General features: G+C 35.8%; 1 non-coding gene across 1 annotated transcript; it reads left to right on the forward strand.

The window, feature by feature from the left end:
- Positions 1-2,820: 2,820 nt before the first annotated feature.
- LOC122295272 lies at positions 2,821-2,930 on the forward strand. The gene has a single exon (XR_006237931.1). It is a non-coding gene; the product is annotated as a small nucleolar RNA Z152/R70/R12 (small nucleolar RNA).
- Positions 2,931-12,960: the final 10,030 nt, after the last annotated feature.

Genomic DNA, 12,960 nt, shown 5'->3' on the forward strand with positions numbered 1-12,960 from the left:
AGAAAAAGGAAAAAAGAGAAAAAAGGGAAAAAGATGTGAAAAGAGATGAGGTCCAATCCTCACTCCGGGAAAACGAAACAAACCGCCAAAAAGATTAAAACCACTAAACAGCTTAAAGAAATAAAACACAACCTCAAATAAATTAAATTAAATTAAAACCCAATTTTAAAAATGCAAATACATTAAAATAAAATAACTAGTATATTAATTAAATAAAAACAAATACTTCAGCGAAAATACACTTAAAAGCGGGTCATCACAGTTATACTAATCATAAATTCATAATAATTAAATCATTATAAGTCTATAACTATATATATTTAGTATCAATGTATTATTATATTCTTTAGTGTCTAACTATTAACTATAATATACATTACTAGTATATATTAATATATTAACATATTATAAGAGTTATGGTATAAATTATAATATATCATATATGTATAAATTTATAATGTATTAGTATAGTTATTAGTTATAGTATTAGTACTAGTGTATTATTAGTTATAGTAAATAAGTTAATAACTATTACTAATTTACTATATACTAATAGACTAATAGTATTAACATATTACTAATATATATATATTAATATATATAATAGTATACTATATGTATATATATTAAATATATCACAATATAGTTACATAAGTATTAAACATAATGCTATTGGATTAAAAAAAAAATTCAAGCTTGGACCGAATGAACTGACCGGACCGAACCGTCCCGACCCTTAAGGAGTTCAGTTCGGTCCAGAGTTTTGGGTGGGAAAACCCTGGACCACCTAAAACCATGGACCGAATAGGTTCGGTCTGGTCCACAAATCCTCCCCAGACCGGACCTGATGAGTGCGCGAAAGTGCACTCTAAATACCATATTATTGGATTAAAATGCTAAAATGTGAATAGAAATTATAAAAATTAATGTGTATTCTTGAATTGAGTTTCTATTTACGTTGGGATACTCCTATATAGTTTTTTTATGTTTAATTTCAGAATTTATAAAAGAGCAAGTCAAAGCCCAGTCAAATTCAAAGAAGGAGCTTAATGGGGTTTGATATCAATATGGATCAAGAAAAAAAAATCACAAAAGGAAACTGAAAGAAGTTCAAATTCGACATTTGCTAGAAGACAGTCTGAACATACTTTAGTATTTTGATCGTAACTTTTTACTTACATATCATATTGATGCAATTATTAATGCATTAGAAAGTTATCTTAAAGGGCTATAAATTTATCTTAATAAAAATTTCCAAATTCTTACTCGTTAAGAACGTACATGGCTACCAAGATTAGTCCTAAAATTTAAGCGATTTTTTATGCGAAAATTATGAAGACATTAGGGTTTTATTCCTATCCTATATAAGCATATCATTAGCATGAAATAGAAGAGGAAGAGAGGCACAAGAGGTAGATTTAAAGAGAGAAAAAAATCACTTTCATGGCTGCTGTTCACTTCAGTTTTCTCTGAAAATTTTTGTTGTCTATTATATTTATGGGTAACTAAATTCTCAAGTAAGGTTAGGGATGAACCTGCATATTAAATAATATTTCTAATTTATGTATTTGATTTTTAATTACTAAAACTCTTTTGTTTTATAATTCTCATTTCATTGTTGATGTTTTCTTCTCCAAATAATCATAAAATTTACTCTGTTTATGGATTCAATCATACTTTTTCTATTGAATGGATTGGTTCTTTAATTATATTCAGATCAATTATTTATCTATATTGATTTATTTCTTTGCTACAATATCGCTCCCTAAGTATATTGTCGTCGTTGGATTTTCTCAATAGGGATAATAATTTACGTATTTTAAAAGTGGTGAATAATTTTTTAAAGGGTTACATTTGGTTTAATTTTGGTTTATAAATCTATACCTTCCGATTGGGAATTTCGGAAATTGAGTTTCCAATTGAGTTATTATATGAATTAAGAATAATTAAAATACCGAATTTGTGCAATGGATTCCCGATACTCTACTATTTGTCAAATTTGAGTACTTTTTATTAGTAACTTTGTTTTACTTTAATTTGCATTTAAAATTAATTTTTGTTCTCTATTAATCATTTAATATTTTTCTTTAATTTATTTGTTTCTTCTGCTATTCTTTTAATTTGTCTCCCTGTAAAATCGACACCCTAAAACTGTGCTACAATTAACGCATTATTCTTTGGGCGTAATCAGGACTGGACCGGACTGAACTCCCCCTAAATAGGACACTCAAGAAAAGAAAATAAAATAAAGATGGTTTGGCAGTGTACAAAATGGTAAGGATTATATAAAGTAAATTTATGAAAAAACCTGATTAGCTGCCGATTTGTGAGACTTACACAGCACACCTAATGTGTACCAACTCAGCTTAATCCAAGTCAGGATTCAGTTTAACGAGTTCCCATCTGGCCATCTCATCTCTCGTCTTTCTCCTCTCTCTTCCCTCAGAACAGATCCCGTCTACAAGTTCCTTTGCATTCCCATCTCAGCTCTCCATTCAATGAGTTCCTGTCAATAACATTCCTTCGTGTCTCTTCCCCTCAGAAAAACTATTTCAAATTTGTTGTATGGAGTTTGTTTTGTACTACCTTTTGCTTGAATCTTGAGTATGTTTTTTGTGCCCTTCAACTATTTGATGGAATTCTGACCTAAAAGGACATTGCGTGTGTCCAAATTTTGCAGTCTGTGTGTGCCCATCAACTAGTTGTTACACACACTGAAGCCCTCATTTTGAAGTTTCAATATTTTCTTCCCATTTGATTTTGTTGTTTTTGGAATCATCTCTGTATTATTTCTATAAATTTCAAATATATTCTATGGGATGTGTATCCTATGATGAGATTACCCACTGGATGTGTTTTGGGCAGAGGATGAGATTGATTTTTCACCATGAGCCCATTTTATTAAACAACTTCTCCTTCCACTGATCACATTGGTCCCAGAAAAATACTTCATTGCTCTTTGATATTGAAAGTCCTTCAAAACTGCATGGTCTTTTAACATGAATGGGAGATTGATTTTGTGTTTTTCTTTTTTGGTTAGGTGCACCTTCATGTGCATTGCAACAAATCTGCCCAAACTCACGCCTTTTAGATTATTTTCTTAACAGGAACTTCATCATTTACACTCCACCTTAACCCACTCAGTTCAATTCTAGCAATGGATGAATTGGCTCCAAGAAACCCGTCTTTTATTTCATTCCTCCAATTGAAGCCCACATACACCATACCACTAGTTTTCCTCAAGCCCAAGAAGTGCCATAGGCTCCAAAGCTTCCCATATAGCCAAGGTTAAGCTTCTAACTTGAGTTAAGGGCATTAATCAACTTACACGTAATTAGTCATCTCTAAACAATATTTTGAGCTCAATTTCCTTTTAAATTCTTTCTCACCATTTTGATCTGGACCTTATTACTTTTATTGTTGTTTTACATCATTCTTAGATTGAATTAGAACATTAGTCTTGATCCAATACATGTCAACAGAAGCAAAGTGCAATTACAAATTATCTCTCACCAACCAATAATACAATATTTGAGATTCAAAATATTATAAAATCATGCTCAAATATATCTCACTGTGAATAGATATTAAATTCAATAATATAAATTCAATAAACCATGTGTTTATTGGCTCAAAGTTGGCTAATAGGGGTTTATGATGGAAAGGGTTAACTTGAAATGCTCAAACGTTGATCCTAAGTTGACATTCATCATATTCAAGTATATCCGCCATCTTACCACAAATCATGTAATAATATGCTCAAAAGTAGTGCCAATTCAACAGATCAATGAACACTTATTATAATTTACTGTATTTGTAGGCTCTCAATTTTCTCCAAACTCACATGAATTCTTAAGTAAAATAGTTCTCTAGCTACATGTGTCAAACCACTATCTTACCACAAAACTTGGATGAGTGCATTAGGCTATGAATGCTTCAGGAAAAATGATTATGGTGGGTTTGGTGAATTCACAAAGATGGCTATTAATGAGAATGATTACACATGTGAAAATAATGCACGTGTGATGCAAATTAAAAAAGAAATTGACACATGAAAATATGCCACAGAGTTCCCAACAAGCATTTGAAATACTGAATTTGCACCACCACCCCCCAACTTAAATGAAACATTATTGTTCTTAATGTTTAAGAATCAAAATTGAATGGGAAGTAACTGAAAATAGTAGAATATAGCTGATGTGTAATATGGGTAGCTTGCTAAGCACTAAAGATAGTAACCTGAAATGACAAAATAAAACTAACTTACAAACAAAGACAAATAAAATAACAGCAAACAAAAAGGAAAAGAAACAAAATAATAGAAAATAAAAATAAAACAAAACAGAACAAATAAAGAAAAACATACCTAAGTAGTGTGGTCAAGGTTGATAGGCTGAATCCACAAGTGGAATGTCTTCCACTTCTGGAACTTGCCTATCAATTAATATTTTAAGGCGTTGACCATTTATTTTAAAGATCCGACCATCCTCAAGATCTTCTATTTCTACCACCTCATTTGCAAAAGCATTCTTCACTACAAAAGGGCCAATTCACCTAGACTAAAGTTTTCATGTGTGCTTATGGAGTCTAGAATCATATAAGAACACTCGATCATTAAACTTAAACATTTTTCTCAAAATATTTTTTATTATGAAATTCTTTCATTTTAGCCTTATAGATTCTAGAGTTCTTATAAGTATCATTTCTTAACTCTTCTAACTCGGTCAACTGAAATTTTCTAAACTTACCTGCTTCTCTCATGTTAAAATTGAAATGCTTGATGGCTCGATAAATGTTCATCATGCAACGTTGAAAAGTAACAGGTGCATTACACAATCCAAATGACATTCTATGAAAAGCACAAGTACCAAAAGAACAAGTGAAAGTAGCTTTATCCTGGTCTTCTAATGCAATTTCAATTTAATAATAACTAGAATAACCATCTAAGAAACAATAAAAACGATGACCAGTCATACGCTCAAGAATTTGATCAATAAAAGGAAGAGGAAAATTTATGTGAACCCCAATTGACTCGCTTTGAGACCCAACACCAATATTGGAAAAACAAATACAAGAAAGCCAATATCATGTATATTGGATGGAGGAATCTAGTCCTATTGAGATCCTGTTTCAAGAACCTAGATTATATAAAAATCTAGACCCGTTGAAGAACCCATCTCGAGAACCTGGATTACAAGGAGGAACGCCACAAAGGTTATGATTTATTTTTGATAAGTTCAAACGTTCAATCAAGAACAAAAGGAAAAAAACTCAACTCACAATGAATAAAATTCATCAATTTTCATATATTATCTAAACATCTCAAATAAGGCTACAAGTGGTTTAAATAACAATCCCCCAAAATCCTAAGTGAGCTGCGGTACTGTAGCACGAACAGTGCCGCACTATAGTAACTTCTAAAACCCTAGTTCACATAAAATTATAACTTTCCAAATAAGCCCTTCGCTAAAATATAAGATCTTTCCAAAAATCCTAGTTCATTAAAAATAAGACATATGTGTGGACTGATATCCTCAAGCCCACTTATTTTAAACTAATAAAATAAGCTCTTTTAATGAAATAAATAAGTCCAAGGTCTTCAATAACAATAGGTCCAAGCCGTGTCTTCCGTAACGTATCACATGGATGAAAACTGAATCTCCTCCTCTCAAGCCCATCTTGAATGTTGGGCTCTTGCTAAACGCATCTCAAGTGGTTTGCAGCCCCATCCATGCATAACTTCCTTAATCTTTCTAGCTCTTGATCTTGTAATTGCCTCATCTGAAACTTACAAAGGATCTTTACAACTTGGTCCACCTTGGGGCGCATCAAAAATGGTCTTTCTGGGTGGCAGCATTCAATTTTCTGTAATCAATACACATCCGCTACACAGCCACAAGTTTTGTAGGGACTAACTCTCCCAGGTCATTTTCACAACAATAATACCTGACTTTTTGGGAACAACCTGCGTAGGACTTATCCATTTACTATCAGCAATAGGATATATGAATCCAGCATCTAAAAGTTTCAACACTTCATTTTTCACCACTTCTTTCATAGTAGGATTAAGCCTACATTGGGGGTCTATACGAGGAATAGTTCCTTCTTCCAAATTAATTTTATAAGAATAGACTAGGGGACTAACACCTTTTATATCAGCAATGCTCCAACCTAAGGCTGACTTATGCTCACTTAGGGTCTGAATTAATTTCTTACCTTGAGATTCAGACAATTCAAATGAGATAATGTAATATCCACTCCTTCTCTCTTCTTCTTCTTTATGAACCTTGATCCACGTGTCAAAATTTGGTGTATGTGCTAAACCTTGTTCTACGTATCGAGAGTCAGTCTATCTGACGAGCCTCGATCTACATGTTGAATCTTATCTTACATGTTGTATCTCGATGGCGTGTTCTGAAAGTTATCCTGCGGATTTCAAAGTAAGATAGATATTTTAAAGTTTAAGGATATGTTAAATATCATGGAAATATCTATAGGAGATATTTCCAGTGTTATTAGATATGCTTGCTTTTAAAGTAGCACAATTATAATATTTTAGTGGGCTCTGAAAATATTATAATTGTGAATAATTATTTAGATTAAATATTTTAGTTGTTTTAAGATATTAAGATGTTTGACTTTACGTTGAAAACTCTTATTTAATTTAAGTAGTTTTATTACTCTTTGAGTAATTAACGATACTTTATCATTTTATATAATGATGAAGAAATATTATTTTATAAACTTTAGTTTATAAAATAATATTCTATCTTAATTCCTCTCAGTGTTCTATTTGAGTATTTTAGTAATTTAAATGATTTTATGCACTTTGATTAATTAATGATACTTTATCATTTTATATAATGATGAAGAAAATATTATTTTATAAACCTTAGTTTATAAAATAATATTCTATCTTAATTTCCCTTAGTGTTGTATTTAAGTGTTTTATTAATTTAAATGGTTTTACCCTCTCTGAGTGATTTAACGATACTTTATCATTTTATATAATAATGAAGAAATATTATTTTATAAACCTTAGTTTGTAAAATAATATTCTATTTTAATTCCTCTCAGTGTTGTATTTAAGTGTTTTATTAATTTAAATGATTTTATCATCTCTGATTAATTAACGGTACTTTATTATTTTAAATAATGAGTAAGAAATATTATTTTATAAACTTCAGTTTATAAAATAATATTCTACCTTAATTCCTCTTAGTGTTTTATTAAAGTGTTTTATTTAAAATAAAACAGTTACGCATTTTCAAATCGGTGTTTTAACTCATCGATGGATCGTTTGAGGATCCCGAAGTGTAGGATTGAAGATAAATACCAAGGCCCCTACCCTTTTCCTTTCACTTTTTCCTTTTTCCTTTTTCTTCTTTCTCTTTCCTCTCCTTCTCTTCATGCCTGACGTGAACTGCCTTCCTTCATGTCCGTTCAATTGAAGCTCCAGCCGGCGCCACCTTCGGCCGCCGTGCCTCACCTTCTATACCGACATGATCTCCTCCCTCCGACGAACACTACCTCACCGATGGTGAGCTACACCGGCCACCGAGTCTCTCTCTTTCTCCCTCCAAAGAAATGGGTCTTAATGCTTTTTCCTCCTCTTTGGACCACCATACACAGCCGAAACGACCACTAAGCACCACCATTGGAACCACCATGTCAAGGGCTTCCTCCCCATGTCCTTCTTTATCCCTAACTCTCCCTCTTTCTCCGATGGGTCTCCACACACACATTCGGTTGCACCACCATGCGCCACCATACACGGCCACCCATGGTGTTTCACCACCACCACCTTGTTCCTCTCATCACCATGAACTTTCCCAAGAAATTCCATGGCCAATGGAGCTATGTAGAGCTCTCACTCTCCAAGGCTAAAAATGGCTTCAAATGGCCGATCCGCCGCCGTGAGCTGCCGTATGGCCACCACCTCGCCACCACAGCTCCATCACATGTTCATCTACCTTTCCCTAGCTTGCCATGAAGTTCTATGGCTTTCATCCACCTCAAGCAAACACCCACCATTCGGATTTACTGTTCACGGCATGACGCCGCCGTGCTCCGCCACCTTTGACCACCACGAGGCCACTGTGAGCCTTCCAAGGCCACGCCTAGCTATTCTCAAGCCCAAACTACCACTTTACGTGGTGGACAGCCACTGTACGCGGTGTTACCGCTAAGTACGTTTCTCCGACGCATGATCGTGACGAGCAGCGAGCAACGCACGGGTTATCCCGTCAATGGTATACCCTTTATCCCTAGTTATTTACGTTTAAAGTAGTTAGTTGGTTGGTTTGTGGATTGTGTAGTTAGTATTTGTGGAGTTCGCTGTGTAGTTGTGAAGTGAAGTGTAGTTGTGAAGTGTTGGGCTTGATTGTGTAGTATTGTGGACTGTTGTGAGGTATGGGCGTGAGATGGATGCCGTAGTTGTGATACAGCGTGTAGTGTGAAGAGAGTACGCATGGAACGTACTTTGTGTATTGCAGTGACGCGTTGTGTGACGTGCGCTGTAATGATGTGTGGCGTAGAAGGAAGGGAGTACACGTGGAGTGTACTCTGTGTTGTATAGCGATGCACCGTGTGATGTGCATCGTGATGATGAGTGTTGTAGCGAAGAGAGTATGCATGGCGCGTACTCCATGTCTCGTAGCGATGCACCGTGAGACGTGTATTGTAGCGATGTGTGTTGTAGTGTGGATGGAAGAGAATTCGCGTGAGTGTACTCTGTACTAGGTCATGATACACCAGATGGCATGTCACGAAGGGTTGGATGGCGTAGCAGCGAAGTGTGGAGCATATGGTGTAGTGTTGAGAAACTGTATAATAGTGTCCCGAAGCAATGGTGATGTGGCTATAGTCCAAGGTAACGGGTATTGCCTTGAGGCTAACTTATGGCTGAAGGTTTGTGTGAAGCGGTGGAAAAGTATCAGAGCGTGCAGCGGAAGCATGATGGGCATCGTTCTATTATTCAGGAATGTGCCCTAAGCTGCATAATGTGACAGAGGAGCATTTCTGGATGCAGTCCTTTTGTCAAGTGGCGGGAACTGTGTGACAGTGTCCCGAAGCAGTGGTGATATGGCTTATAGTCCGGGGTGATGGGTGTCACCTTGTGGTTGACTATGGTTAAGAGTATATGGAACTGGTGAAAAGGTATCAGAGAGTGCAGCAAAAGCACGATGGGCCCCATATTGTAACTCAAGAATCTGTCTTGAGCTGCATAATGTGACAGAGGCACATTTGTGGATGAAGTCCTCTTGTCAAATGGCGGGAACTGTGTAACAGTGTCTCGAAGTAGAAGTGATGTGGCCTGTAGTCCAAGGTAACAGGTATTGCCTTGAGACTAACTTGTGACTGAGAGTATAAGGAAGCGATGGAGAAGTATCAGAGCATGCAGTGGAAGCATGATGGGTATGGTGACGTGACTCGAGCTTAGTCTTGAGCTGCGTGACGTAACAGAGGTGCAATTGTGGATGCAATCCTCTCTTATTAAGTGTTGGGATGAACTTATAAAGAGCCGGAAAGTATGAAGAGTCCTATCGACCGGGTCTTAACAAGTTGGTATTGGAGTTTGGAGCTTGTTTATACAAACAGGCGTTTATTGGAATTATAAGTTGCTCTTAGGTGATAATAAGGGGGATGAGATACATATAGAAATGGAAAAGAAGACGAAAGTTTTTTTGTGTAAAAAGGAAAATGAAACGTAAGTTTTCAAGTATAAATACGTAGCAGCCTTCCTTGGCAGTCCCTTTTTATGCACCCAAAATATGTACGTGTATGCATATGAATGGATGCTATAAGTGGTACGTATTGTATGTATGTTTATGAAAGGAAATGAAATGAAGCTTTAAAAGACATTAGAACTGTTAAGGACTGTAATGATTGTTAAAGAAAGAAAATCATTTTTTCATTTTAAAAAAACTTCTCTTAAAGCAACTTTTATGAAAAATAAAGAAAACTATGCTTTAAACGACACGAATAAAAGTAAATGATTGTAAAGAAATAAACGGATTGAATGTATGATGTATGAAAATACGTAAGGGCCACATGGACTGGACTGGAAATGATATCAAAGAAATGGGCAGATTGCAATGCCGGGTAAGTAGTACTGGTAGTACACCTAGTGCTGCACCTTGACTGAATGGATTCATAACCCGCGGCCACGGGCGGAATCAGGTTCAAAAGACCGCTAACCCCAGCGCACGGGGCGTAACAGTGTGCAATGGCCAATGAAAGTGATATGAATGAATGAATGCATGTTAAGAATAGATGCATGTATGTATGTATGAAAGGACTGAATGCATGAATGTACGTAAGTAAGAAAAGATGGTTTAATGAACGTATGTATGCATGAATGTACAAAGAACTATAAATGCATAAAAAGATTCTTTAAGAGATGAAAGCAGCAATGCGTGGGAAGCTGTTTTAAAGAAGAAATCATGTTTTAAATAAAAACCCCACCTCGAAACCTTTTCAAATGAAGAGAAAGACATATGCATGCTATGTAAAATATGCATGTATGGAATGATGACTGCATGACTGGAAAGCTATATTATTATATTTTGACTGTATGAAGTAATGCTTATGAGTCATCGACTCATTTTAGTTTTTATGTGTGGTCTCCCAGGCACAATATGAGCATGACAGGTCAGGACAGGCACAGCCCAAGGGGAGGAGCACGAAGGCCTAGGCAAGATGTTTCATATTAAAAGCTTTAATTATGAAATGTAATGTTTTTCGCTGAAAGCTTTAATTAAGAAAAATGAAATTTTATTTATGACATAGAGTCTTTTGTATCTTGGTATGAATGGAAAAGAAATTTAAAAGGAATCGTAATTCCTGTCGATTTTTATAAAAAATCGATATGACAAAGGACCCACCACAAGGACGGGCGTTACAGATAATAACTGAAAAAGTATCACCTAGACCAAGGAAAACATGTTTTAAACCCTTATATAGACCCACTCATTTCGTATTATATTGTTGTTAGGTGGTCTAGGACAAAGAGAGCAAGTTCCATTAACCATGAGAGCATCAAATTCCTATTGTATTGCAACTTGCCAACGAGAATCAGTGGCTGGAATATAGTTTGAAATCAGGGAATGTTCGAGGTTTGAGAGAACCCATTTGAGATCTGGTTACCATAGGATGAGTGGTGGTGAAGATACTTGGCACAGAACTTCGTCGCCATCATAAACACCAAAGAATGAAGTGGATGAATCAAGATCAGGATATGTAGCGTGTAATCAAAGTTCGGCCAACGACCACGGCCACGGCGAGAGAGAGACGGCAGCAAAATTTCATGGAGGGAGGCTAGGGTTTCTTGTCCCTAACCATTAAGAAGTAGTTTGGGTGGGCATGGCTGAGAGCCATCAACAATGCCCAAGAGATCACTGCTATAGCATAGGAAGGAATTGAGACAACCACATAAGATAGTTGGTACCCTCTAGTTTCACAAATATGACTTGAGTGAAGTTGGGGAAAGTGAGCGTGGAAGATAGAACAGAGGAAGGGTTGGGTGGAATAATGGTGGAAGTATTGGAGGTCATGAGAAAAGGAATCAAAAGGCATAAGCCAGGGGCTCTAGATACCATGAAAGAGTTTGTAAAACAAGAGGTGATCAATAATGATCAACCCGTAGGATATATCTTGTATTTATAATAGTAAAGTACACTTGAGTTTGGATTATACAGATAAAGATAAACATTAAAGATAAAGGATAAGTACAATAGAATATGATCTCATATAGACTCCAATTCAAATGTAGCTTTGGATGAGAATTTATCTTCAAAATAGCAACAGCAGAGTCCACAAAAGCAGGGTCCTCGTCTTCAAATAATCTCGGGATATACTCAGAATTAGGTTGGTTAACATTTTGAACCTATGAACACGATCTAATTCAAACCAATTGGGTATGTGGTCAGGATAAGCTGTTGTTCCATGAGTGACAGTGGCTCTTTGATATAACTAACACCAGATGGAGTTTGCCACAAAACGGTCTAGATCCACATCAATAATGTATGTTATATATCAATCAGCGCTGTCGCAAATATAGTTTTTCTTTTTTGAATAGATTTTCACAACCTCGGTATCTACTTTGTATTTTGATCTAGGGAGTAAAAGAGGAAGTGACTTTGCTTGATTGATGCTTTGACTCGACTAAGAGAATCAAACCATTTGCAAAGAAAAGATGGGACCAAAGGTACTGTGTCTACTCATTTTAATACTGTGATGTTTCCACTAGTTTCTTTTTTCTTCAATAACTCGAAAAGAAGTTCTGCTCGTACCATGAATAGGAAGGGAGGGAGTGAATTGCCTGGTCAAAAACCTTTGAAATAATTAAGAAAAAGGAAAAAAAAAAATTGTAAGTCATCGTTGAGAACTAACGAAGCTGGTGCGGAAATTTACCGAGAGATCACGTAGGTCCAAGTTTGACTGAAAACTAAGCTGTAAAAGGTTCCATTTAATGCGGTTAATTACCTTTTTCATGTCGATTTTGAGAGTCATCAGCATCCCATTCCCTCATGTTTTAGTTAAGTAGAATAATTCATGTGACAGGGCAAAGTTGTCTTAGACGAGCCTTCCTCTCATAAAGACATGAAAAGAGACTTTTCAGAAGGGACAAAGGTTTGTCTCAGTATATTACATTGCAAGTAATGATGGGTCAGAAGTGTGAGACTTCCGTCTGTCCCTTAGTTTTGAGAGCGAAGTGGTTGTGCTTGGGCTGCCTTGCCAAACTACCTCCGCGGGAAAAGTTGACGGAACAACACAACTTCGATAGTGATAGAAAATGCCCATCCAGATTTAAACCTGAGCAGAGAGGCATAACAGGCAAACAGGATAAAGTAATTTTGACAGAGACTCGGTCCATGTACACAGGTGACAGGCCCGTGTATTTAGCATTTTCGAAGTAAATAACCATGTCAGTCAGTCTTTGAAAGCATACAATGGATA

Source organism: Carya illinoinensis, chromosome 14 (assembly GCF_018687715.1).
Source record: "Carya illinoinensis cultivar Pawnee chromosome 14, C.illinoinensisPawnee_v1, whole genome shotgun sequence".
Taxonomy (NCBI): domain Eukaryota; kingdom Viridiplantae; phylum Streptophyta; class Magnoliopsida; order Fagales; family Juglandaceae; genus Carya; species Carya illinoinensis.